Consider the following 23,041-nt stretch of genomic DNA (forward strand, 5'->3'; position numbering starts at 1 on the left):
AGAGAGAGAGAGAGAGAGAGAGAATCTCTTTTTTTCTCCCCTCCCTCTGTTGCCCTCTCTCATACACATGTATGAACGCAAACGGTCCTTTATCCGTATTACTGATGATCAATGAATGAATTATCAGTCCCTAACAAGGACGGTGACCACGTGATACAATAGCGGTTTCATTTGTAGTAGTGTAATAGCCTACATCACACACTCGACATCTCATTCATTTTCTATAGCCTACTGCAACCTCTCCAGCCAGCTGTACTACACCATTCCACGATGAACGGTTTAAGTATAAAGCCGCGAATCAATTCTTTGGGTTCAGCTTGCTTAATTTGGCATATTTCTGTTCTTCTGTTCTATTAAAATAACTTTCACACAATTAATTCGCAACAAATATTTCAAATGATTAACAAAAATGCGTCCGAAAGAGACGATTCTCAGTTCAATAGGTCGGTTATTTGTTGGCTTGTGAACCGCCTATAAGAATGATTCAAATCGAATTTTGAACCTGCTCACCGAATGATCTGACTCAAAAGAACGATTCATTAAATCGGACATCGCTACTGAATGGATATATTTAAAATTTTCATGCCAAATTAATTTAATAACAGTGTGTGTGTGTGTGTGTGTATGTATATATACACACCCACATATAACGTATATATATACACACACACAGGCTATATATACACATGAATGCGCGCATGCACTTTAATCTCTAATTTACATCTTACTTGCATTATTTTATTAAAATCTAAGCACATTCCTTTGATCTTCAGCCTTTTCTAAACGCAGTCCCCTCTCTCTTTAAATTATTCCACGTGCAACATGACTATTTCTAAGAGGCTGATAGTCATGTAGCCTATCAAGATAATTCATCTGATATTGTTTTTTAATGTTACTGCGCATGATCTAGAAACAGAATGGCATTACATATCTGCATCAAAAAGGAGAGCATTTTACAGTAATCTGTCTCTTGCTTACCTACTGCCTACCTACTTTTTTGGGTTGGCTGCAGTAACACATTGCACCAGCAGAGGCACCACAGAGGCATGAAGCCCTGGATTAAAGCACCTTTGGTGGTCTTTAGTGAATTGCTTCTATTTTTTCTCACTCACTCAAACTGATAAATCATTATAAAGGATAAGCAAGCGCTCAGTTCAGAGTCAAATAAAACATAAGAATACATTAAATTAAACCTATTAAAACAGTTTAAAACAACAGAGGGAAATCATGCATTTTACCTCAACTGATTTTTACTCTGTGGAATCAGACAGGTGTGGCAAATAATGCCAGACTTGTGCAAATATTTGCTCGGGCTCTTTTGTTTAAAACTATTTGTTTCTTTCATCTGTATTTGGCTCAGATGTGTGTTTTATAAGGCCACATCTGACACCCAGAAGAGCTCAGCAACAGTGATGCAACCTTAACTACTGAACACACTGCCACACACATACAAAAAGTTACATCCTTGCAGCTCCTCAGACACCACTGTGGTCAGAGTAGAGGACGCTGAGCTTTGCCACTAATGTAAAAATAAAGTTACAGTAGGAGTTTTTTTCCCCTCAATAAATCTAAAGGTGAGTTAAAAAAAGCCGTTTTGGCTTTGCTCAGGTGCGGTACAGCGTGGCCTAGTTCTTGTTCATTTTGGCCAGAGGGAGATGTCTCTCTCTCTTTCTCTCCTTCCCTCTCACTGCTCCTCTACTCATCCCTCATTCACCCTCACAGTCTCTCTCATCCTCCAGTGTCAATCCAGCAGTTTACTGCCAGCTGAAGCAAGCCTGAAATGTAAAAATGCCAGTTTAAACTACCATTATCTTTTTCTCACACACACAATAGACATAATAGTTTTCATACTAAGACATTGAAATTTATAGTGCCCAAACCTTCACACAAACCTATTGACATTACTAGATATGGAGTCAAACATGAATTATGAGTTATTCAAACAGTACAGAGCACTTCAATGTCATCACAAGTTTTTGACACGTTTCACTATATTTCTGAAGACATTTTGGGGCATTCCCCATTGATTTAAATTGATACACACGCAATTGCATGAGATCAGAAATGCAAGCTCATGCGAATTCCAAAGATCAAGTTTAGTGAACTCTGATCTGCGAATTCATATCACGTGAAGATGTATGATAAATCACACCATGATCTCTTAGCTGAATTAAAATGCAAATTGTAAAGCTGCAGGTTTGCAGCGCTGCAGTAAAGTTGGGTAGATTGTATATTTTTACAGTTTGGATCTATTATAATTTGCTATATGTTGAATTTATGTTTGTTTAAAAAGACGCAGTATCCATAGATATTTCTCCTGCTCAAAGTCTAGTGTGTCCACGGCATCAGTATAGTCAAGCCTACGGTACAAAGACACGCAAATCAATAAAGCTGGTATTTTCTGACACAAATGCACATCAGAATCTAACATTATAATCCGCTAATTCTGTAATTGTATAATTCTGTTTTAAGCCCCACAGGGATCTCTGCAAAAATGAAAGCTTACTCATACTGAACAAAGGGTGAAAAGGCCAACCGCTGAATATAATTAGTTACTGAGTAACATTTTGTTGACAAACTGAAAAATGCATTATAACAAAGAATCTGTCAGAATGCAGAGCTGTTTCTTTCTCTCATACAATATTAGTTATATGATGAGGCCATATTCTTTGATAACAGGACCCTGATCTGTGATAGACTCAATGCAATTAAACAGGGAGGGGGTGTGTTCTCATCTCTTAACATAACAGAAATATTTCCTGTCTCTCTGATAACATTTGATAACTTAACCAGGCTCTTCCTGTCAGGCTCTCAGCTGTCCTCTTCACTCTCCTACCTTTTCCACACAGCCGTTTCATCTCACTCAGACCTAATGTGACACAAAACCTGTTTGTCTTCTGCACTGTTGGTGACATGCTGACAGTGAATATGTTCTGTGTGTGCACATGTGCGTTCTCTTCTTCATGGATGAAAAAACCTGTATATATCTCTAGTAGTATGTCCGAGCAGTATTGTGTGATATTTACACTTATATAAATATGCTACTTATACACCAAAGCATTACCAAACCAAGAACATATGTTATATTACATTGCATTTGTGTCAGTGAAATAAGTGAAACCTCAAGTTATGGTTTAAAACAGGATTGTTTAAACTAAAAATGAAAATTGTAATCATTGACTCATGTCATTCCAAACCCATATGACAGAATTTTGAGGTTTCTCTTTAAACAAAATTATTTAAAAAAATAAAAAAAACATTGTTTTTGTAAAAGTTTTATTTTAACAGGTAATCTCTTAAGATTAAAATCTCTTTTTCAAGAGAGACCTGGCCAAAATGGCAGAATAAAGGACACAACACAAATGAAAAGTTGTTCCGTGATTTGTCTCTTCAGATCAATGCGTAAATGCCAGAGGGGCTGAATGAAAATGCAAATTCACTCTCTAACAGTAGGTAGCGCTGACAGAAAATCAGAAATACCCTGTTTACCCTGTTAAACAAAGCACTGTGCAAAATTCATTTTATGACACCCACTTGATAAGAGTTTAGGATTCTTTGTCTGCTATTCAATGTTGCAATGTCTGTTTGTGAGCACCACCAAGTTGTAATTTTTATGTAATAGCAGCTGGGCATGTGACCAAAAAACAGTTCTCACTGGTTGGCCTGATTTCTTCACAGTGCAATGGGGAAAAAAAAGTCTGTCATTGCTCCAAATTTATGCACCATTTAAAACAGGATTGTTTAAACTAAAAATGAAAATTGTAATCATTGACTCATGTCATTCCAAACCCATATGACAGAATTTTGAGGTTTCTCTTTAACCAAAATTATTAAAAAAAATAAAAAAAACGTTTTTGTAAAAGTTTTATTTTAACAGGTAATCTCTTAAGATTAAAATCTCTTTTTCAAGAGAGACCTGGCCAAAATGGCAGAATAAAGGACACAACACAAATGAAAAGTTGTTCCGTGATTTGTCTCTTCAGATCAATGCGTAAATGCCAGAGGGGCTGAATGAAAATGCAAATTCACTCTCTAACAGTAGGTAGCGCTGACAGAAAATCAGAAATACCCTGTTTACCCTGTTAAACAAAGCACTGTGCAAAATTCATTTTATGACACCCACTTGATAAGAGTTTAGGATTCTTTGTCTGCTATTCAATGTTGCAATGTCTGTTTGTGAGCACCACCAAGTTGTAATTTTTATGTAATAGCAGCTGGGCATGTGACCAAAAAACAGTTCTCACTGGTTGGCCTGATTTCTTCACAGTGCAATGGGGGAAAAAAAGTCTGTCATTGCTCCAAATTTATGCACCAAATATTTGTCTTGTTGTGAACGGGTCTTAAAAACATTGATTTCATAAACATGTGCATAACATTTCAATTTGTTCTTCACACAAATTAATAGTTCTATATTCTGTGGAGAAAAACAGCCTTGACATTGAGCTAAATATCTCCTTCTGTGTTCTACGGTAAAAAAAAAAAAATCATGCAGGTTTTGAAAAACTCGAGGGCGAGTAAATGATGCCAGAATGTTAATTTTTGGGTCAACTATCGCTACAATCGCAACTGTAGCTGTTAGTGCATGTTTGAGGTTCAGTGGGTCTGGCTTTGCCTTCAGGGGCGTTGTGTGCTGCTCTTTTTGAGACCAAACCGTGTCGGCAGCACAGAGTGCCAGAGGTCATGACAGCAGTCACCACAGTGGAATCTGCTCATTCTGAACATGCTCACGTGTGTGACAGATGTACTTAAATAATTAGAACATGGTTTATATTGCTTTATATTTATATCACAAATTATATTCTCATACCCTAACTCTTCCTACTCTCCCAATCAACAATCATCAGAAAGATAACTGACAAATGAAAAGGAGAATCATGTGCACATACAGTTCATACACACAGCACCATTGAAAAAAAAAGTGCAAAAATGGTATCTTTAGGGGTACAAGAGCTTGTCACTTGACTAGCACCCTCAAAGGTTCATCGGCTGTAACCTTTTGTATGTTAAGGTGTACTAACACTATATCCTTCAGGGGTAGATAAGGCACAAATACATTTCCAACTGATGTTAAGGGGTACAGCGGAGGTATCTTTGAGGGTACTGCCCCAGTGACAAGCTGGTGTACTCATAGTCTCTCACGATTACCAAAGCTGAATTTGTTTGATCAAAAATACAGTAAATATTTTATTACAATTTAAAATCATCTTCAGCATCACAAGATCCCCCAGAAATCATTCTAATATACTGATTTGGTGCTCAACAAACAAAAAATATTGAATTATTATCAACAGAGATGCAATGATACTACATTTCTCAGCCGATACGAATTATTCAGAATGATGGGCTATCTGCTGAAACTGATGCCAATACAGGTAGTTTAGTTTTCTTAAGGAAAAAAATCCCTCCCAATTAACGCTGTAAACAATACAGGGAACACTCTCATTTGGTATTTATTTTCAGATATAATAATCACACATAAATAAACTCAACTGCACATAAGGTAGTTTTCATAAAAAATTTTCTTCTTGACAGACTTATTCAAACATACAAATATAATTAAATAAGATCCCTCTACTACTCTATAATAAACGCCATTTATTATGTTCAAAATTTGTGATAAAATGTACAGGATTTGAAAGCTAAACTTTGTTTCTTATCAGCAGTAATAAACCACAAAGCTCTTTGTGATTATTGGATGAGAGGAGCATTACAAATAATGCTTGGCGAAGGAAAAACTGCAGATCTGGCAACCCTGGCTTGAACTAACGGTGATTCATAGAACCAGTCTTAACGGCGCTGTGTTAATGATTTATTACAGCTCTAAATCCAACACAAGAAAAAAATTTTACTAACATAAGCTGCTGTCCGACATGTTTTCCCGCCCCCTTTTGATTGACAGGATATGATCGTCCCTGATTATCGGCTGATTTAGGGGCAGTCGTGGTCTAATGGTTAGAGAGTCAGACTTGTAACCCAAAGGTCACAGGTTTGAGTCTCTGTACCGGCAGGGATAGGTGGGGGGAGTGAATGACTAGAGCTCTTTTCCACCTGCAATACCACACCTGAGGTGAGACCCTTGAGTAAGGCAACGAACCCCCAACTGCTCCCCGGGCACCACAGCAAAAAATGGCTGCCCACTGCTCCAGGTGTGTGTGTGTTGTTCACTACTCACTGCTGTGTGTTTGCACTTGGATTGGTTAAATGCAGAGCACAAATTCCGAGTATGGGACACGTCACTTTCAGTTTTTCAACAATCGTTTCTCATTTCTTCAGTACAATTTCTGCATATTTTTCCAGACAGTGACTTTGTAAACTGGTGTGCACAAATTGTATCTGTTGTCATACATATGTATGACTGTTTACATGTTTAAGAGCCAATTAGATAATATAAACAAACATCCATGGACATGTCCCAGAAACAGCTTGATTATTTGCCATGCGGTTTGCATCCAAACAGTTTATAAAACTTTCATTACTGCCATTTCACTAAAATGTGACTGTTTGAGTAGGAACTGAGTTTGTTCAAGCACACCCAAAGACAAGCCAGCAACACAAACCAAACCGATCCAGCAGGAGTGTACTCAGCTGCAAGCAATTTGAGCTCAGATCAGCTGTGGAGTCATGGGATTTAGTATTATTCCAATTACTGGGTCATTGTGTGTGTGTGTGTGCCTAACATCTGTACTTGAACCCCTGCTGTGACTGTGAGGCTTTCTGCCAATATGTTCCATTAAGACTAACAGTAACGATTAATCACTGCTGATGTCTTTTATCGCATACTGAGTCAGATCATCATAACTACATGTGTGATGTTTTAAAAACTGCAATGACCTCCAAGATGTTATTGGAGTGTCAGAACACCCAGTTGAAAAACACAAACAACATCCAGGGCTGTTGTGGCACAGTAAACAAGTATTTTCTACTACCATCAAATGCAAAAAGGTTACAGGCTAAAATATTAAACTGAAAACACCATATTTCAAATCTGGTACATGTCAAACAGAATCTGCAGGCAAGTATTGTACATATTACATTTGAATGTGTGTGTTTACAGCATAGTATTTCCCAGAACACCCCAGTTCCCAAAGGGCCTGCTCTTATCACTGTCAATTTGGCCATTACTGTAGCCAAATCTGTAAAAACACTTGGAGCTACAAATACAGCTATACAGCTACATACAGCTATTAATAACCCTGCACTAAACCCAACACTGCAAAAATTATTAATTTTATTTTTAGCTTGTTTTCCATTAAAAATTGTTAAACATCCTTAAGATATCAAGACTTGTTTTCAATTAAGTTTATTTTTCTTACCCCCATTAGCATTTCGTTTCTTGTTTGAAACAGTGTGTTGGGAAAAATACAAATAAATCAAGAAGAAAGGGGGAAGTCGTGGCCTAATGGTTAGAGAGTTGGACTCGTAACCCAAAGGTTACAGGTTCGAGTCTCGTACCGGCAGGGATTGTAGGTGGGGGGAGTGAATGTACAGCGCTCTCTCCCACCTTCAATACCACGAGACCCCTCTAACAAATCTAATACAGTTTTGCGCCTCAAGTAAAAAAATTTTTTTAAAAGATGTTTTTTTTTTTACTTGAAAATGACAAAATACTGCTTAACAAATGTATATTTATTATGCATCATCCATCCCAAATAATGAGATTACAATTAGTGCCCAAAAATCATTGCAAAAAAAAAAAAATGGGAGCAACCTAAAAATTCTAGTTAATCAGTCTATGATAAAGATGTACGTGGATGAAAAAATGAAATTTTATGACTCAAGCCAGCTATGACTCAGTATGTCCCAATACTGGCATACATTCTACCTACTCAAAAGAATGTACTTGGTCATTACAGCACGTTTATGTGATAAATATGCAATTTGCAGACCAAATCTCAGATATCTTTACACATTGACATTGATATAGTTACACATTACACATTGATCTACTAGTTACAAACAGTCACCAACCATAATGCCTGATTTATGTCTCCATATGTATTTCTTGTTAATTCAGTTGTAGATAATCAGTCTTCTGCAAACATATTGTTTACAGTGACAAACATACAGACTAACAGATGCACATAAGCTCATGCAGAAGTTAACCTCACAGTATTCCTCTCCAAGACCTCCAGTGAGAGGTCTTATTAAACACTTATTTATTTTTACTCGAGATCTTGCATGTGATTATTTGCTCTTTTCATGTAGCCTCAAACTTTTGACCGATGCAAATGTGACTGAAAACACCAAACAAAACACTCAGACTTGCTTTTTGTCAGACGTCTAAAGTGGTTCAACCAAACTGTGGAAATGACAGTGTTGATTGGCTGATGGCACCACAAGAATGCACACATAACCAAACTCTCCACTGGCAACTATCTTGAGCTTTGCTGTCAAAGGCAGCAGACAGAAAACATTAATTTCATGCTTTTAAGGGCACATTTGAAATAAAATTGGCAAATAAAACCTTATGTTGCTTGTACAAAAAAAAGTCACAATACAGGTCTAAAATACAGGGCCATGCTAACCAGCCAAACACTGACCCTCAGGAGTGAGTCAGCATGACCTCCTGCCACCACTGATGACCTCCGTCCTCTCTGTGTGACAGAAATGCTAGGAAACTGCTCAGGAAACAGACTCTATGAATGTGAGAGAAAAATTGTGTGTGTGTGTGTGTGTGTTCATCTGTCCGTGCATTTCATGCTTTTAGCCAAAAAATGTCTGCCTTTGCTTTTTTTTTTTACCTTAGCCATCAGCTATGTTAATGGTAGTGCATTAAACATAATCAGATCACTTTTTGCAAATATTTTCAAAAAAGTAATGCACATAACTTATATTTGTGTAGTTTATTTACTAATAGAACAGTACACTTCTCTCTTCTCCATAATGTATTCACATACACCTACACAGTCCACATGACTCAACAAAACTACATCACTTTAACTGAAATCAACAAAGCATGGCTACATTGCGAGGACCATACAAATTATGTTGGTGGGACCAACACTTGTTCAAATAGAGTTTTATATAAAATTCAGGTGGAGCCTTTTCATAGACCTGTCAATCATGTTATAAAAGATTTATCTTTTAAATAAATGTTGTTCTTTTGAACTGTCTATTCATCACAGAATCCTGAAAAAAATGGACCATGGTTCCCACAAAAATATTAAGCAGCACAAGTGTTCAACATTGGTAATAATACATTTTTTTACTTAAGCACAAAAGCAGCACATTAGAATGATTTCTGAAAGATCATGTGAGTGTGACCCGAAGACTGGAGTAATGACTACTTAAAATTCATCTATGCCATCACAAGAATAAATTATACTTTAAAAAATATTAAAACAGATGTAATTATATATTTACAGTATTACTGTTTTAACTATTTTTAATTAAATGCAGCCTTGGTTGAGCTGATATGATATGATATGATATGATACAAAACGTTCAATAATTAAAGAAATAGAACAATTCCTTTAAGTATCCAGTTTCATATTAAAGCTCCTTAAAGCAGAATCTGTTTACCCATTCAACTCAAAAATTAGATGTGCATGTGGATTATGAAATACCACTTTTAATAAAAAAAAAAAACATTTACTAGCAAATCATAATGCAAGAATGAATAGTGGACAAGTGATAGCTTCAGCCTGTTGATGGCAATGCAAAGGTAACAATGCAGAATACCATTAAAAATATATATTTTTAATGTATTGTATTCGTATTTTCATTTAATCCACGAGTGAGATCAATACCATGATTTCTGATGTGATTTGCGTTGTTTTGCTATTGACCAGATTAAATGGAAAAATAAATCATTTGTTTACAACTCCAGTAACATTCCCCAACAAACAGAAAGATGAAACAGAAAGATGAAACTCATAACACTCATACAAATACTCCCATACTCAGGTCTTTCTATTCCTGCAACTTTATAATAGACAATCCATCAACCCAACCTAACCGTCTCATTGCCTTTGATAATTGCTCTGTGTCTGTCTGTCTCTGTCTGTCTGTGTGTGTGTGTGAGAGAGAGAGCATGTGAATGCGAAACAAAAAGAAAGAAAATACGGGGAGTAATGGGGACAGAACTCAAAGCCAGCTGTGGTCTGTCATGTGCAGAAGGGACCAGAGATGAATACAGGAGAGAGGAAGATGGGATGAAGGGAGAGATTTATGTGCAACTGTCTGCATGTGTATGTGTGAATAAAGGGCAGGGGGTTGTTGAGCAGAAAGGTTTGAGTGGGCATGCAGGACCACAGTATCTGTCTGCTCCGCAGCTCAAAACCACAGCACACGTTGCACCGCCGTTTCATATTTATGTAAGAACGTTTTAATGGTCTCAGGCTCGGCTACTTAAAAGGTAATTACCATAATTATTAGAAACCCTCTCGTTTAGCATGACACAGGGATCCGTTCAATCGAGGTGCAGCGCTCACCAGAAATCCAGCACATTTCTTGGAAAAATTTGCCTGTGTTTGATCGCTCATCATATGAAGAGTGAGTAGAGGTCATGGGTCATTTGTCAAGATATCGAGAACAGACTATTTTGCAGTTTTCTGTAATATACAATGATCTAAAGTAAAGCTTAGTCCAGCTTGGTTCAGTCAGGTAACCTCTAATTGACTGGACATATACTGAGGGCCTAATGCTGCTATTCAACAAAAATCAAAGACTGTGATTTAACATACTGGCTACATTCTGTGGTTATACAAATGAAAGCAGACACACATTGAATAGATCTCTCAACAGGAGTGTTATAATGACGTCTGAAGTTTTTGTTCTTAACCTGTGTCGGCCTCTCTCAAAGAGAGACTCTAGCCTACGCTTTCACCTCCTTGTGAATAACACCCTGTCATTAGCATAGCGATTATGAGCATAAGCATGGGTAGACTCCTTACCTGCCAATCAAATAAATTCTTATTGAAAAATCTTAGATTCTACAGGGGCAAGAGACTTTTTGTATGAAATGTGAATTCTGTTTAAGCGAAAAAAAATCATGGTTCTAACTAGAGATGCACAGATGTATTGTCCAATAATCCGTATCGGCTGATAAAATCAATTTATTTCAAAATCAGCCAATGATCAGGGCCGATTATATCCTGTCAATCAAAAGGCAGCGGAAAAATGTCAGACTGCAACTACTGTGTGTGAAGAAAATCTCTCTGTTGAATTTATAGCTGTCCAAATTAACGTGACAACATTAACAGCTAAAAATAGCAACTTTAAAGGGTTAGTTCAGTCAAAAATGAAAATTAGGCTGCGTTTCACTCACCCCCGATGCATCCTAGGTGTATATGACTTTCTTCTTTCAGACGAATCCAGTCGGAGTTATATTAAAAATTGTCTTTGATCTTTCAAGCTCTATCGTTGTACTCAGCGGGTGTTGCATTCCTTCGGTTCAAAAGACGTGAAATAAAAAGCACCCTTCCACAAAAAAAAGAGGGTGAGTAATTTATGGGCTAATTTTCATTTTTGGGTGAACTAACCCTTTAAAGCAGGCTATATTTGACCCTATGAATCATCCGTAGTTCAAGCCAGGGTTGCCAGATCTGCGGTTTTTCTCTACAACAAACATTATCTGTAGCGTGCCTCCCATCCAATAATCGCGATGCTTTCTTGCTTCTGATAAGAAACAAAGTCTCAGCTTTCAAATCCTGTACATTACATCATGAAATTCAAAAAATGAATGCTATGTTGACGCTTTTAAATGTGATGTGACAGATCACTGTAGCACCTCAGTTCAAGCAGCAGCACGGAGCGTAAGTCTCTTCAACTTTAATAAGTTATAGTGCAAAATAAACATGAATGAACATCAGAAGGTATGTTGAAAGATACATTATAGCTTAACAAAATGTATCATGTATTATGTAATCGCTCAATCAGTGTTTCAACCGCGGAAAGATGCCAATAAAACAGATTGTGAACAGCATGTCACTTAACGTGGCATTTACCTCACAGTTCATTAGTTAGCTATAAAACAACACTAAAGATTAGCTTTTTTACTTAGAATTATGTTTGAATAAATCTGGCATGAAGACAGGTATTTATGAAGACTATGTGCAAATGAGTTGTAAACAAGACATTTACATTTTTTATGAGTGTAATTATGATTTCTGAAAATAAACAACTGTTGACTATAATAGCTCTGTTAGTTTTAACCTTTAATATTATAGTAATGTGCCAAATGATAGGGTTCCCTGCAGTTAACAGCATTGGTTAGGAGAGTTTTTTTTCCTTAAGAAAATCAAACTATCAGCATCGGTATTGGCATATATCATTCTGAATAATCGGCTATCATTATCGACAGAGAAATTCAGTATCGGAGTATATCTAGTTCTAATACTATCCTAAGATTATCCCCAACAAGATGTGAATTATGGTGGGGTCTGACCCCCTAATTTAGTCTTAAGTTTTCAAACAACATTTGCGTAAACCCTTTAACTGAAATCGGGTTTATCTGAGGAGGCTGCTATAGCAACAGTATAGTAGGCTGCTCAAACCCTGTGCATTTGTATCAGTATCTAAAAAGTATCTTTTTTTTTACTTTAATTAGGCCTTTTGACAGATTATGTTTCACTTGTTTATACCTAAAGACACTAATATTCAAGATATAATCTATGAACACAAGTCTTAATATCTTATGCGTTGTTGCTTCTCAAGTAAATTCATCTGGTTTTAACAACTTTTAGATATTTTTACTGGAAAATTAGATAAAAATGCTCAATTAGAATAGGATTTTTTGCACTACACATCACACACACACATATACATATATATATATATATATATATATATATAAAGTCCCTTTAAGGTACGGTCACATTTACTGTTGTTCTTCAAATGTTTAAAATCCAGCCATTTCAACAGAAATTCACCCAACAAGATTTCACAGCGTGTTCAAGTTGGTCATGCAGATTTGCCACGTTGACCAACAGAAAGCTGATTGGGTTGAAAGTTACTTCTGTGTGGCCTGTGCTTCATACATTGTTACGCCTTAGACAATCGACAATAGGCCTTTTTGTCTGTGTAAATTTCACTGAATGTGACCACACCTTTGGTCTAGAATTTAAAATGTGTAAGGGAGTTGACGTTAGCTACAGTAACTGCACCAGTGGCACTTTAGGTCAAACCTGGGTTGCTCAAGATGAACCTCAAGTGATTGCACCTAGAAAATTATGATTAACAAATAAAATTGAATTAACCCCTGAAAGGCTTTGAATAAGTCACACACTGATCACCACACTAATCCAAAACCACTCCTAAAACTACTCAAGAAACACCACCACGGTTCACACATCACCTGAAACCTATCCCAGCACTACCTCCAACATTATCTCTGTAGAACTACACTCCAAACTCAACAACTGCGGGGCTAGAAAGTATGCTGGTTTTTGAAAGGTTGCTGGTTCAAGCCCAAACGGAATGCCACTACTGTGCTCTCCAAAACAACCCCTTCTCTTCCTAGTCTTGATCAATAGCATCCCTCACCATAAGAATTCAGCAATGAATTAAAAAACACACAAAAATCTGAACTGAACAGGAACTGGTGTTTAAAGCAAGCCACATGGGCATTTCCGTTCTTGTTATACTCTCATAAATACAGGTACTTTCCAGATGGTCCTCACCAGATTTTAGTGGCTTCCAATCAGATCAAAGGAATGGAAAATTAGCCTAGCAGCTCTTCTGATATTACAAATCACACAGGCACATATTCTCATGCATATACACGCACACTCTCAGCTGGAAAATATGCAGAATGAGAAGTCAAGGAAGCAGAAATAACAATGCTCACAGCTCTGCCCTGTCTTTATGCCAATCAATTCTCAAACCAGTGAAGGCAAACAGCTAACCTTTTCTCAAGAAACAGTTTTCTTCAGTTACCTTTTGCCTAGTTAGGATCTTGTGAGAAAAACAGAAACTACAGTTACCTCTGGTATCTTACACAATGTCGTTTTTCAGCAAGTATCACTGTCTTTGTTGACACTATCGGTCTTTTGAAGGGCTAACATATCAAAGTTTCCTCATGGACATTTGCCTCCCTGTGACTGAGAGTGAGGGGGTCACAGCTTGTGCCTGCAGCTGTGATTTCAGAAGAAACAGCACCACGCTGACCAGACCACACAACAGAGCGACCGAGCATCAAAACAACACCTTTCTCATCAGGACATGTAAAAGACATCTGCTCAGAAGCCTGAAAAATGGCATTCTTCACGAAGATCAATTCACAAGTGTTCAATATTCCATCCATACATTGTAAAAAATTATTGTAATTTTAACGGTAAAACACTGCAAAATATCTTTACAGTAAAATACTATTAAATACCACCTGTGTTATTATGGTGGCTGTCAATATTTTAAGGCTACAATTTTATTTTTTTATTTTTTTTGTAACAGTGGCCATAATTCAACAGAAACCAGCTGCTGGATTTACCAGTTTAAAATGTGAATTTGTTATTTTTTTTTGCTTTATAAATGACAGTTTTAAATTATAATATTTGCAGGTTGCTCGTTTACATTTTTACAGAATTATTCTGGCAACCACATCTGCCAGTTTTTTTTTTCCTGTAAAAACTACAGGATTTTTTTCATAGTGCACTCAGTAGGGGCGCATCGATATTAAAATTATGGCTGATATCAATAAACAGATAATTATTTTGTTTTGGCCGATTAATAATAAATAGCATATATTGAAATTCTATATTATTTTGTCAAAAAAAATTTTTAAAACATAAAATTAGCTAAAGATTATATTTAAAAGCTTTATTAAATTATTAGTGTTTTTAAAGATTGGGTGATGGCTGGTGACGGCATCCAAATGTAAAAATAGTTGAAATGAACATGTGCAATTAAATATCCAATATATAAATAAATCTCTATAAATCTCTAATATCGGCCAATAAATGATATGGAACCAATATATTGTGCATCTCTAATTTTCAACTTTATCTGCTTTTGACAAGCAACTGTACAATGTCAAGCTTTTGTCAACGTCTCACTGGAATGTTGGGTCTTACAAAACCCACTAAGATGTTTAGCAGAGTTGATGGGAATGAGGCTGTTTCTTGACTTACTGAAAGTGTCTGTCTCCTGATCTCAGGCAGCACTGCTTTAATTTATTCACACAGGGCTTCCCTCCACTTTAAAGTGCTAATTGTGTCCTATCTTGACTGCTTTCAGCTTCAGTAAAGAAGTTACAGCAAGAATTACAGCAAATGTTGAAATTAGCTTACTGTGACAATTGTCACGGAAACACCTGCCTCACCAGCCGAATCAGCCTCCTACACCCGCTCACAATCACCTGATTACTGATCACGGACACCTGCACCCACTTACCACACCAGTCAAATACTCACTCACCTCAGTCACTCGTCGGCTGGTCTCAAGGTTACAAGCTGCTCTCTATGGGTTCCTTGCCTCCCGATCTACCTGTCACGCCTCGGATTCCTCAGTTCTCGGCCGAAGGACCAAAGTGCCGACCCCAGATAAGACTGTGTTCTATGCTTCCATTTATCCCTACGTTTGACTCTTTTCTGTTGGAAGCTCCTCCTAAGTTCCTCTGAATAAACTTCCCGACTTACGTTAACCTGTCTGTTTGCCTCTTTGTCCCTTTTTATTTAATTCGTATAGCCTAAATCCAACAAGAGGTACTATACAGTCTTTCCCGTCTGAGCTCATCTGTATTTTGTGCTCACACCCAGGCGCAGCGCAGCCTATTCCTTCAGTATAAAGCAAAGCCTGGGCTGCGTTTCTCGATAACGATTGATCTTAGAGCTTAAGAGCGTTTTCTACGAGTCATTTTACGATCGTTCGTTATTGTTTCACGTGCATTTCCCAAAAATGCACTTAACGCAATCGCACGTAGCCGTGCTTTAAGTGCTACTTAGGAGTCGCTATCCGTTTGTCAAGTGCTGAAATGCCACCTTATAGAATGGCTAGTAATTGTAGTACACGCGCGTTTATTGAAATGTTAACCTAATGCTGCGTTCCAGAGAACTTGGATATAATAACTATTATTATATTATATTATGTTATATTATATTATATTTATACGTATAATATTATATTTTACATAATTATATAGCCTATAATATACTTTATATAAAAATATATTATAGTATATAATATCTACATAGAGACGTTATTTCCGGGTCCAATACATTGGTTTTCGTGCACGTCAGTAAGTCATTGACAAATTTGAAGCATATTTACATTACTTATTTTATTCTATTTATTCTAATAATTATTAAATAATTCTGTTGATTATTTATTCTATTCTATCTTTTATTATTCTTCTATTTTTTTCTGCCCTTTTTAATTATTTCATTTATAAATTCAAAAAAAGCGACTAATAAAGTGTATATTATACACTTTATATTATAATCACATTGCACTTGACTAAAGTTAAAGGTGTAATCTGCCGATTGTCCTGCAGGTGACCGCATAAATCTTTCTTCTTACGATGCACTTAGGGCTTTACGATTACTCCAGAGCACTCGTAGATCTACGATGATTTTCAAGTGCTACTTAAGTTACGATGCTTTTGGGAAACAGACCGTAATATTAAGATCAGTCGTACGATCGTTTTTACGAACTTCTTAGGCTTACGAAGCTTTTGGGAAACGCAGCCCTGGAATTTTACCCAGAAGAAGAACGCGATGCGCGGCTTGATTCAGCTAAAGATATCATTTAATAATATATAATCACTAATACATATCGGCTGGTCTCAAGGTTGCAAGCTTCTCTGTCCTGGTTCCTCGCCTTCCGATCTGCCTGTCCCCCTCGGAATCCTCAATTCTCGGCGGGAGGACCGGAGTGCTGACCCAGATAAGACTGTGTTTTCGCTTCCATTACTCCCTATGTTGAACTCTTTTCCGTTGGAAGCCTCTCCTAAGTTCCTATTATTAAACTCTCTGACTTACGTTAACCTGCCTGTCTGCCTCTTTGTCCCGGTTGTGACAACAATATGGGGCTGGACATGAGAGGGAAGTGTGTTTTACAGTTTAAAAAAAAAAATTGAGGAATAAAAAATATTGCTCCACTTAGCAGTTGAATAAAAGAGGCTTTATGTAACACTTGGTTGCACAGAAACCAAAGTAATTTACATTAATATTGGGACACCTGAGAAACTGCTAGGTTATTTCCAGGGGCGGTGCTGTTGTTTCAGGGCCCAAAACAGACATGACTGAGAGGTTATGCTGATGTAGTTAATGGAAAGATTTTAGAGAAAGACATTCATTAAATGAGTCAAGTGTGTTGCAGTCCTTACTAGTTACTACACACTTTCATATTCCTTCTGCAGTCATAAAAATGTATAAACAACATACGCCGCTCATATACACACATCCATGACAGGAAGTGGCTGTGTGTTAAGTGGAGTTCACAGTGTTATCATTTACTCATCCTCATGTCTTTCGAATTTTGTATGACTTACTTTCTTCAGTGGAACAAAAAAAGAAAAATTATGAATTTCCAAGCTCTTTTTCCATACAATGAAAGTGAATGGTGACCACAGATGTCAAGCTCGATTTATGGCAAGAATTTCAGTAAATAATGAAGCATTTCAGCCTGTTCTCTATACACAAAGCTATTGTATGACTTCAGAATATAGTGCATGAGTCATATGGGCCACTTTTATGACACTGTGTATTTGAGATTGACAGCCCTTAGTCACCATTCACTTTCACTGTATAAAAAAGAGCTTGGAAGTTCATAATTTTTCTCCTTTGCCATTTTAGATGAGAAAAAGAGCCACACCAGTTTAGAACAACATGAGGGTTAGTAAACTATCAAACTATTATTTTAAAGCCAACTAAACTAACACTACTAAAAATATGTGGGTTATACTGAGAAAGCAGCCAAGGAGAAGGATGTTATAAAGAAGCAAAAAACAGAAGCTACACAGTCAGCACTCAGCTGCTGCAGTGAGACACAGAGCCAAGCTCATTTTAATGAACCCAGTAAAAGACATGAAAAAAGATTCTTGCAGCAATGTGGTGTTTTTTTTTTTTACAGGAACAGTGACGCAAAATGAGAATGAACTTCATGCTGTCCAATATATCAAACAACTATGTTCTCTTCAGGCCTTGTAACAGCCTGACTGGACGCAGCTGACTGGACTTGCGAACACAGACACAAAACGTCACTCAAAGTGCAAATATTGCTGCATCGATGGAAAATGACACAGTCGGAGTGTAAAACGGGTGTGAAATGAGTCTCACCTGCCATGTTCAGGACTGCTCTGCAGGTTCCCTCCTCACAGCACTGGAAAATGCCTGGTAAGTTGTGAGTACCGGTTAGTCACTGGAAAATACTGAATCACCTGCTTAGGTAATATTTCACAAATGGAGTGTGTGAGTGGGGGAAGTGTGTGTGTGTGTGTGTGTGTGTGTGTGTGTGTGGTGATGAAATCGTGTATTGAGTGTCTCACAGAGCACACTAAGGTGGGCCATAACATATTTAAATAATAATATGGGTTTATGCATCACCTGTGTGTGTGCGTACAGTTTCACTGTGTCAAGGTCAACAGTTTCCATCTAGCCGTGGACTCTAAACCTGGTGACCTTTAAGGTTTAAAATATGATAGATGTATTACTAGGAGCTGCTGTAATGTGTTCTCCATTGCTCTCGAAGCCCTGCAGAATTAATTGTGAGCTCAATCTTTTGAGGCCTCAATAATTCTTCCTTCCGGTGTCTGTAATGGTTTTATTGAGTGAAACACATTTCATTGAGCGGCTCAGAAGAGCAGCGTGGTCAAGTATTGTCTGCTGTGTAATGCATGTGTCCTTCAGGTTATACTTATCGATGTCATTAGCTGTCTGAGACTGACTTTGAATGGCCATTAAATGCATTGGTTAAAAATTGTGAAATTTAGTTAATAATGCTTGCAAACTCTGATCTATCTATCTGTCTATCCATCCATCCATCTATCTATCTTTCCCTTTTATCCAGTGTTTTCCATATAGAAAAATTTACAAGGGATCCATGTTATGGAATTCGCATTTTATATCAATGTATAAGACGATTGATCTAAGAATTTGCAGTACTCATAAATAATAAAGAAAAAATAGAACAGGTACCATTGAAATATCCATGTTGAGCCTTTCCATCTGGTCACACACGTGTGTGAATTCAGCTGTGACTGTGCTGTTGTACAATGTGTGTGTATTAAGATAAAATTACACACACACACACACACATACATACACACACACAGTGAAGCAATCACACTTCTAATTATTACCACGGCAACACCGTCACACTTCCCACAATTACCACAATGATATTATTACGTGTTTTATCATTACCGCAGCAATAATAGAACTCCTATCGGCACTGCTCCACCGCAAACATAGGGCAAAGCACATAATTACTGTGGCCAAAGAAGAAGGAAAAAGGTCTGCAGTGTTTTGGAGTTCTGCTTTGGTTTATATCTCTATAATGGCTGATGACAAAGTGGAGGTCATGCCTTTTATGAGAACAGCCTTAATAACACACCCTGATGCACAAGCAAATGAAAACCATCTGTGGAGGATCAGCTAATCTCGCTGTGCTATTTCAGAGTCAGAATCAACGACTGGCACAAATATTAACATAATATTAACAAAGCATACACAGCACTTATATACAAAATATATTATATAGAACATACACATAATACATTTAAATTAAAATGAGTGTAATATATATATATATATATATATATATAGTGCTGTGTATGCTTCATTAATATTAATATATATATATATATATATAAAATTATCTCATTTATATGCAAATAAAGAGATGAGTGGAAAACAAAGCAACATTAAGAGTAAAAACAATAATGAAATTATTAAACACAAAACATGACATTATATAAAATAAAACAACTCACTATTAAATACTTCTTGCATTTTTCCTCTGTCTTTCAAAGACACTTTGGTTTAATATGTGGACACCTCATAATATAGGTGTTATGAAATTGTTGAAATACCCACATATCACGTATCTAATCTTACACATAATCTCTGAGCTCATCCAATTTTTCTTGCTCATTCACTCTTTTCCATTCCCCCATGCTTCCATCGCTTTCTTCCAAGACTCCCTCTGATCAAAACAACTGTCAGCCTCCTCCGGGCCTGACCACAGAGTAGCGTGAGCATTAACTATAATCTCTGTGTGCAGCTGTGCACAGTGCGTTTCTATCAGTGTGTGTGTCAGCAGCAGAGCATTAAACTCACAGCCTGTGTCTGATGGGGTTCACCTTGACTTCTCTTAGACTCCAGGCGGCTGTTTGGCCGCCATTAACTGGATGTGTGTAGAGGGGCAGAAGACGACGAGCTCTATCTGTGGGAATCCATTGATTTGGTTCTTAAGCCTTCAGGGGAGTTTAAATGTCCAGGCTGTGCTCTTTAAATATGCGTGTTTATGAAGCCACAAAGAGGGGTAGTGTAGTGTTAAGCACTTAAGAAAGAGAGACAGGCGCTGTGTGAATGCATTTGTGTGTGCATGTGTGTCTAGCCTCTAGGAAAAAGACTTGGGGCACTAAGAAAAACACAATTATTTTAACTGATATATACACTCACATATTTATACATGCACCACTAATCCTATGGACAAAACAGGCTACAGACCTGAAAATGGGGAAATGAAATGAGAGGAATTATCTAAAAATCCCAGAAAATTATTTTATAATTTCTGTAATGGAGCTGGCACAACATAATATTGATTGCAAAGATACTATTTAAACTGAACTGAGCTGGATGATGACATCACTGAATTCAATGATGAACTGCCTTTAACTGAAAAATTAGTGTTTACTATTGTCATTTTTGCATTATTGACACACTATTTTCCTAATTAATGCTGTTCAGCTGCTTTGACACAATCTGTATTGTTAAAAGCGCTATATAAATAAAGGTGACTTGACTTGACTTGACATAATAATATTAACACCTCCCTAAAATTCAGAGCCGATGTGACTTTACTGAATTTTAATTATTTTTAATGTTTAATATATAATTTTTTTGATTATGATTTGAATATTGTTTGGAATCTTAAGAAAATTTTACTCATTTTAAGTATATAATTAAGTATAAAAATATTTTAAGTATTTAAATAAATATTTAATATAATTTAAATATTATAAATTGTTTTACATGTATTTTGTTATTCAGCTAGGATGCATTAAATTGATCAAAAGTGACAATAAAAACGTTTGGAAGCAAGTTTGGATGGATGGATGGATGGATGGATGGTGTTCTTTTGAACTTTCTATTTATCAAAGAATCCTAAAAAAATGCATCACGGATTCCACAAAAATATTAATCAGCATAACTGTTTTCAACTTTGAGAGTATAAGCACCAACACGTGTGACATGCTGCTGTAATGGCTGCTAAAAATTCAGCTTTGACATCACAGGAATAAATTACATTTTAAAATATATTAGAACAGAAAACTTTAAGAAAAATTTAAGAAAAATTTAAAACAATGTTTTAAATTGTAATAATATTTCACAATATTACTGTTCTATTGCATTTTTTAATCAAATAAATGCAGACTTGGAGCATAAGAGACTTCTTTCAAAAAACATTAACTGACCCCAAACTTTTGAACAGGAAAGTATATATAAAATATAATAGAAAATATTTAAATAACAGAAATAGAAAAAAGTAAAAACTCTGGCCTACTGTTTCTATAAAACCGCAGCAACAATAAAAAATCACATATTTAATTTCTATTAGTAACCAGAACTATGCTACGCTATAGCCCCACTATTCATATACCATAATATAGTCCATTAACCTAACAAGCATATACTTGGCTGCACCAATTAGAACTGGAATTATTAATGTACAAATTTACTTTAACAAAATCCACATGCACATCCTGTTGCCTTCACTAAAACTGGTCCGCAAAACAAACTTTTAAATTGCAATTTCCTCTGAAGGGACACAGCCAAATTATTTTTTTATGTATGTGGATATTTAAGGAGGTCAAAAAGTTAAGCAGTAATAAGGAGGGCATGTTTCTCCTCCTAGGCTGTTTTTGGAGTGTGTATCACAACAAACCGGTAAGCTACATGCAAGAAATGCAAAGTGTTTCAGAACACTTGGAGATGTGACTAGTAAATGCCTGAAGCATTAAAACATCACGTTTGATTGGTTAGTCAGTTTGTGACCTTGACTTAAGGTTGCCCCTGGTTCCCATACATATGGACCCTGTATATCAGAGAACGCTGACCCATCCCACTCCTCTCCATGGTTACTGTTACCATGACACTGTGAGTAATCCATATCACTCACTAAAATGTAACACCTTCAGGGAGTGAAAGAGTGAAAGAAGCCAAAGAAATTCAGGTTTTCAAGCCGCTGAATAGCTCCTGTCATGTACATTATTCCACCTTGTTATCTGGATAACTGTCTTCTACTGTCTGTCCCAATGGCCTCTACTCTAACAAAGCACTCATAGATCATTTTTACTTGGACATTTCAAGCCTCGGTCCCAATGAGATTCAACACAAAGAGGAAAAGGGAGACAAGGGTGAATAGAGACAGAGTTTTCAGCATTGGATGATCTCTTTTCTTCTCCAAATGAGTGAGTTTCTGTCCTGTCTCTGCTCCAGGAGGGCCATCTGAGCTGACCAAACTAGTTTTATTTGTCCATCCTTCTCTTCTGAAGTGAAGAACATTAATCATTTTTATTGACCCCTCTCTTGGTGCTCACAACATTTAATTAGTTTCAGTGGTTCAAGCGATCACTCAACAGTCTGGTTCCTATCTTTGTGACAGAAAAGCTTTAACTACCCATTTACCTTTGACAGAGTTATCCAGACAGAAGTGGGTCCTCTCCAGGCACATGAGTTAGTCATGCAGGACATGTTACTGGACCAGCATTCTATGTTGGTCATTGCTGCAAAGCTTAAATCCTAAACCCTACTCCAGTCCCGTTAAAACACGCAACCTTAATCTGATCGTAACCTTAACCGCATCATCCAAGTCTATCCTTTAACTCTACATACTAACCTAAACTTCAACCTCCTATAATCAATGAAGACATCTACAC

The 23,041-nt window shown here is 36.8% G+C and overlaps 1 protein-coding gene across 1 annotated transcript in view; it reads right to left on the reverse strand.

Moving 5' to 3' along the window:
• LOC107755980 (sodium/calcium exchanger 1-like) overlaps nt 1-18,255 on the reverse strand; it is a 125,799-nt gene extending 107,544 nt beyond the window's left edge. The window contains exon 1 of the mRNA XM_016572944.1: nt 18,216-18,255. The gene's annotated coding sequence lies outside the window, so the exon portion shown is untranslated. The remainder of the gene's footprint in view (nt 1-18,215) is intronic.
• Between the last annotated feature and the right edge of the window lie 4,786 nt (nt 18,256-23,041).

The sequence above is a fragment of the Sinocyclocheilus rhinocerous genome, unplaced genomic scaffold (assembly GCF_001515625.1).
Source record: "Sinocyclocheilus rhinocerous isolate Xijiao unplaced genomic scaffold, SAMN03320098_v1.1 scaffold1764, whole genome shotgun sequence".
Taxonomy (NCBI): domain Eukaryota; kingdom Metazoa; phylum Chordata; class Actinopteri; order Cypriniformes; family Cyprinidae; genus Sinocyclocheilus; species Sinocyclocheilus rhinocerous.